At 30.1% G+C, this 6325-nt stretch overlaps 1 long non-coding RNA gene across 1 annotated transcript in view; it reads right to left on the reverse strand.

Moving 5' to 3' along the window:
* Positions 1-374: 374 nt before the first annotated feature.
* LOC145271096 (uncharacterized) overlaps positions 375-6325 on the reverse strand; it is a 7405-nt gene continuing 1454 nt past the window's right edge. Inside the window, exon 2 of the long non-coding RNA XR_013865687.1 lies at positions 375-2806. This is a non-coding gene — a long non-coding RNA (uncharacterized LOC145271096). The remainder of the gene's footprint in view (positions 2807-6325) is intronic.

The following is a 6325-nucleotide window of genomic DNA, read 5'->3' on the forward strand; positions in this document are numbered from 1 at the left end:
TATGCGCATCAAATTAATTTAATAATGAGGAATGCAGCAAGCATTCCACGAAATGCTAGAATATTTATCTCTTACATTTTGACTATTCCGACTTTCTTTTCTAGATCACCACAGCGTCTGTCCATTCTCTAGAAGCATCTGGATTCCACGTCATACACATATTTAACTAACTTTTATTTGTTAGAAGAAATTATGTACACATCTTTCACTAACTTTTATTTGTTAAAAGAAAATATGTACACATATTTCACTAACTTTTATTTGTTAAAAGAAAATATGCACACATATTTCACTAACTTTTATTTGTTAAATGAAAATATGTACACATATTTCATTAATTTTTTTGTTAAAGGAAAATATGAACACATAATTAATGAACTTTTATTTGTTAAAAGAAAATATGAACACATATTTCACTAACTTTTATTTGTTAAAAGAAAATATGCACACATATTTCATTAACTTTTATTTGTTAAAAGAAAATATGCACACATATTTCATTAACTTTTATTTGTTAAAAAAAATATGCACACATATTTCATTAACTTTTATTTGTTAAAAGAAAATATGAACACATATTTCATTAACTTTTATTTGTTAAAAGAAAATATGAACACATAATTAATGAACTTTTATTTGTTAAAAGAAAATTTGCGCACATATTTCACTAACTTTTATTTGTTAAAATAAAATATGCACACATTAAACTTAACGTGACGTTTTCCTTCTTGTTTTAATCTTCTTATTACTTTGTTTATGTTGACGAAAGGATATTCTATTGGATGCCCAAAATTATTTAATTAGTTTAGTAACTCCATTGGAGACATCATTTTAAGATTCGAACCGTGTGTATTAGTGAAATTGTTTGTATTTCTCTTGCACTTGGTTTACCGGGTATATTTGCGAGAGTTTGATATGCTTTTTCATAAGCCTAGTGCTCCTATGATAAGTGGAATGATTGAATTCTTCTAAATGTCTAGTAGTCTTTGTTTGGTCTTGCCGGATTCCAGGATTAAAATTTGACTAATCTGGTGGACTGCCCAGCTTAGTGTTGTTACTTTTGGCAGCATACATAGGTGAAGTTTTTTTTTATTTCCTTATATAACCCAGTGCCTCGAAATGCTGGGGGATCCTTTTATCCTGGGCGACATCTTGCAAGCTTTTTTTTTATTTAGTTTTATTTTTCATTTAAATATTTCATCAAGGTTTATATTAAATTGAAAATTGAAACTATACCAGACAACCTTAGTACAGAGAGATTGCAACCCTATGTTGGTGTCTAGAAGGAATTCAATTTTCCCCAGTGTGAGTTCTCAAGTGTTTAACTAATGTGTATTTTGCAGAGCAAGAATATCCACATACTTCACAAGAATGTGGCTTTTCCCCAGTGTGAGTTCTCATATGTGTCACTAAATGTGATTTTTGGGAACAAGAATATCCACACACTTTACAAGAATGTGGCTTTTCCCCAGTGTGAGTTCTCATATGTGTCACTAATGTTGATTTGTGAGAAAAAGAATACCCGCACACTTCACAAGAATGTGGCTTTTCCCCAGTGTGAGTTCTCATATGTCTTACTAACCTTGATTTTTCAGAACAAGAATATCCGCACACTTCACAAGAATGTGGCTTTTCCCCAGTGTGTGTTCTCATATGTGTCACTAAATGTGATTTTGTAGAACAAGAATATTCACAGACTTTACAGGAATGTGACTTTTCCCCAGTGTGAGTTCTCATATGTGTTACTAATGTTGATTTGTAAGGAAAAGAATATTCACAAATTTCACAAAAATGTGGCTTTTCCCCAGTGTGAGTTCTTATATGTTTCACTAAGTTTGATTTTACAGTAAAATAATGTCCACACACTTCACAGGAATGTGGCTTTTCTCCAGTGTGAGTTCCCATATGTATCACTAATGTTGATTTGATAGAAAAGGAATCTCCACACACTTCACAAGAATGTGGCTTTTCCCCAGTGTGAGTTCTCATATGTATAACTAAATTTGATTTATTAGTAAAAGAATATCCACACACTTCACAAGAATGTGGCTTTCCCCCAGTGTGAGTTCTCATATGTATTCCTAACTTTGATTTTTGCGAACAAGAATATCCACACACGTCACAAGAATGTGTCTTTTCCCCAGTGTGAGTTCTCATGTGTCTCACTAAATGTGATTTTTGAGAAAAAGAATATCCACACACTTCACAAGAATGTGGCTTTTCCCCAGTGTGTATTCTCATATGCTTCAGTAAATATGATTTTTTAAAACAAGAATATCCACACACTTCGCAGTTATATGGCATTTCCCTAATGTGTATATTCATATTTAAATTAAATGCTCCTGGACCAAAATGCTCATTACCAAGTTATAAACAATATGACATTTTATCCAGACTTTTCAGTTTTAAGCTGGAGTTTTTTATGCAAGTCAGATTTTATGCTAAAGAAATTTCAATTGTGTTTAACTTTTAATTTGTTTGATATTTTGTAGTGTAAAAGTTAAAATACTCTTTTCTAAATTAGCAGATTTTTCTGAAATGTTAAATTCGATATCTTATGATTTATGAAAACATTAAACAAAAATTCACAAATTTAAATATGTGTGATGTTCGTATCCCTATTTGTTAAACAATCCAGATAGAATAACTCTTCACACATGTATGTATAATAATGTTGTGTGCAAGCGTTTTTGTTGTCTGCCACGCAAGGAGATAATTGTATATAGAATAATAATTATGTATAGAATACCGTTTAAAGATAACGATGGTCACTTAATATTCAGTAAAATCATTCCAGCAGGAACATCTGCAAAAAGAAATAAATCAATAAAATATATTAATATCATTGTTTATTTTAATCATGCCAACAAAACAAGAAGCATAACTTTTTAAAACATTTAAAAATCACAGAAATAAACACTTAATTCACATTCATATTGTTTAAATGTTTAATAATATTCATATTGTTTAGATGTAATATACTATTCATAGTATTTTGTAATAGATAAAGGATTTATGCAATTAATAAAGTAAAATAAACAATAATAGATTAAGAATTTTAGGTATAACAAGCATACAACTACCATCGTTGCTACTGAACAAAAGACGTCAAATAACAGATCTTCACATGCGGACTGTTTCCAGGAGATTTAGTGTAACACCTGGGTTGGTCACACGCCAGCTGATCGTGTTATAATATTGTTTAAATGTTAATATCTAAGGAATTATTCAATAAATCGAAATAAACAATAATATAGTAAGAATTTGTAGGAACAATAATACTATTGTTAATAATAAACTAATATATTGCTACTAATATACATGCAACTAGCATAGTTGCTACTGAAATTAATAAAAATATATTGCTAACCATAGAAATATAATAAACAATAATACAATAAAAGTGAATTTAAATACTCAGTAAATTAAAGTTAATAATACAAATCAATATATAATCTAGTTACTTAGCAATGGATACTAATATGATCTTTTAAAATAGTTTTCGTTTTAAGTCATATGTGTGGAAATATAGTCGCTTATTTATAATGTTTGATATTAAACTGAATATTTTAATAACATCACATATTTTTTAATAATAATAATAGCGAATTTAATACAACAAAATTGGGTTTTATATTTTTTTACTTTTATGTTTAGAAATCAACAGTTTTTCATTCAACGAATTATTTCACCGAACGTTTAATATCCATAATAATTTAATGCAACAGAATTGTTTTTTTATATTTTTTTACTTTTATGTTTAGAAATCAACAGTTTTTCATTCAACGAATTATTTCACCGAACGTTTAATATCCATAATAATTTAATACAACAGAATTGTTTTTTTATATTTTTTTACTTTTATGTTTAGAAATCAACAGTTTTTCATTCAACGAATTATTTCACCGAACGTTTAATATTCATAATAATTTAATGCAATTGGGTTCTTTTTTTACTTTTATTTTAAGAAATCAAAGTTTCTTCATTCATAACGAAGTCCCTGAACAGAGAATCGATGAAGATTAACAAATCAAACAAGTTAATCTTTGTTTCTGTATCTTGTCGATATTTAATGTGCATTAATTGTCAGTCATGTTTTGTGTAGACAGAGCGGCAAGCACTGCTGATTGTAGTGAATTCGTCCTTACAACCAGCTTGTTAACGAGTTTAAAGTATTTCTCCCTTTACCGTTGAATGTTTTGAGGGTTGTTACACCTAATGTTTTATCTGCTGCAAACAATTTTGAATGTCGTTTATATAGTGCTGAGATGATATTAAGTAATAAAATTAACAGTAAGTTTCATATTTAAAATATAAGATAATTCAATGAACGCTGAGTATCCATATTGTCATTAAATATCATCTTTACTGTTTCTATAGCAAATTTTCCCCGGACATTAAATTAAGGTCATGTAAATAAGAACTGCCTGTCTTTTAACTTGAATCACAAATTTTAATTATTTTTAAAATTTATGTTTTACAGAATAGTAAAAAAAATGTGCAAATTGAAAAAAAGTTATAAACTGATATTTTGTTTCATATTACTAACCATACGTCGGTTTCAATAAAATTAGCTATTCTGTAGATTGGCGAGGCTTTGTTTTTATTTTTCAGTTACCACTATCCATTTTGCATATAGTTTATGGTGTTCAGGCCATAAACGTCATAAAATTAGTTTGAAGTTTTTAAGAGCTCTTTTACAGAATAATAAATAAAAAATTGATACAATTGTTACATATAAAATACCAGACGTCGTTAACAATAAAGTTAGCTAATGTGCAGCTTGACAAAGTATAGTTCTCATTTTCAGCTACCAATATCCATTTTACATATTGTTTATGATGTTCACACCAGGTGGTATGATGTCATAAAATTGTAGTGGTGTAAGAGTGTTTATAAAATAAGCCAATGGTATCTTTGATAATTTGTATTATGTGTAAGGAGTGTGTAACAACTCACCTGCCAAATCGATTGACCCTTAAAAAGTTTATGTGTTGTATCAATACTAATTCATCTTCACATAATAATCGGACAATATATATATATATTGTGTCCTTTACTTCATTGTTTGATGAGCATTGGATTAGATAGGCTTACTTAACATTTCTGAGCTGGTACTATCCATTTTGTGTGTGGTTTATTAAGTGCAGAATTAAGAGGTATAAAGTCATTTAATTAGAACTAGAGCACAAATTGTTTACAGGAGAGACTTTATAGAATTTTATGATCTCCACAGAATATGTTCTTACAAAGTGCTGAAACATGTTGGATTTAAATTTACGACCCCAGTTTTTAAGAGTTTGTAACAGTTGCTATTTTTTTAAAGTTGTTTTTACACAATAATTAATATATTTTTTCAAGTTTAAGAAAAGTTTTGAATTATTATATTTTTTGGAGTCAATGAAAATTTTACGTTTGAAATGTTATATACCCACGTTTCACTTATGTTATTTTTACAAAGGAATCGCGATTTATCAAGTCCCAGATGCCACTCGAGGATAAGGGTCGATAAGCATACAGTGGTCAATGGAACACTGTCGTCATAATTCGTGGTGAAAATTTGGTAAATTGGATTACTTAAGGGAAACGGCTCATTAAGAACTTGTTTAGGTTGGACTTGAAAATGACGATATTATAGTCAGCTGGAAAGCAGTCAAATGGAACAGTTCCACAGGTGTGCATTTTAAGAAAGAAACTTTGTTCATGGAATCTATGTTTATGTTTAGGCACAGATAAAGAGTGGTGGAAATTATTGATATTTTTTTTTCAGCAAGACGAGTGTTTCTCATTGAAGTTTGGCAGGAGGGACTATAGACTGGAGCTCAGACGAACACTTGCCATGAAAATAATGATAAAGCAGAGACAGGCTGTGAGAAAGAGTTTGCAGGGAAGAGAAAATGGCATCAGCCACTACACTATGAAGTCTACTTTTAATTCTGTTAAGGCAGGGAACATGTGTTGTAATAGATACATCGAGATCATTGCCAAGACTGCTGCGAAGAAGGTGGGCTCTCTCTACCTCGCTAGAAAGTTACTTACACTTGAAAATATCCTATACCTCTACAAAGCTAACATTCGCCCATGTATGGAGTACTAATGTGACATTTGGTGCATCTGCTACTAGTCTATCGCTCCTGGGCAGGGTTCAAAAGAGAGTCGCCAACCTGATAGATCCTGAACTTTCATCTAAGCTTCAGCTGCTGAAGTCTCATCGACAAAATATTGTATCCCTCTGCTTGTTTTACACAGTAGAGATCCTTAGATGTATGAAAGCCTTCTACTCTAATTGTTTCTTTCCCAGAGCTGATAGACTTAAAAATTATCT

Source organism: Euprymna scolopes, chromosome 46, assembly GCF_053919585.1.
Source record: "Euprymna scolopes isolate OS-2025 chromosome 46, ASM5391958v1, whole genome shotgun sequence".
NCBI classification, from domain to species: Eukaryota; Metazoa; Mollusca; class Cephalopoda; order Sepiida; family Sepiolidae; genus Euprymna; species Euprymna scolopes.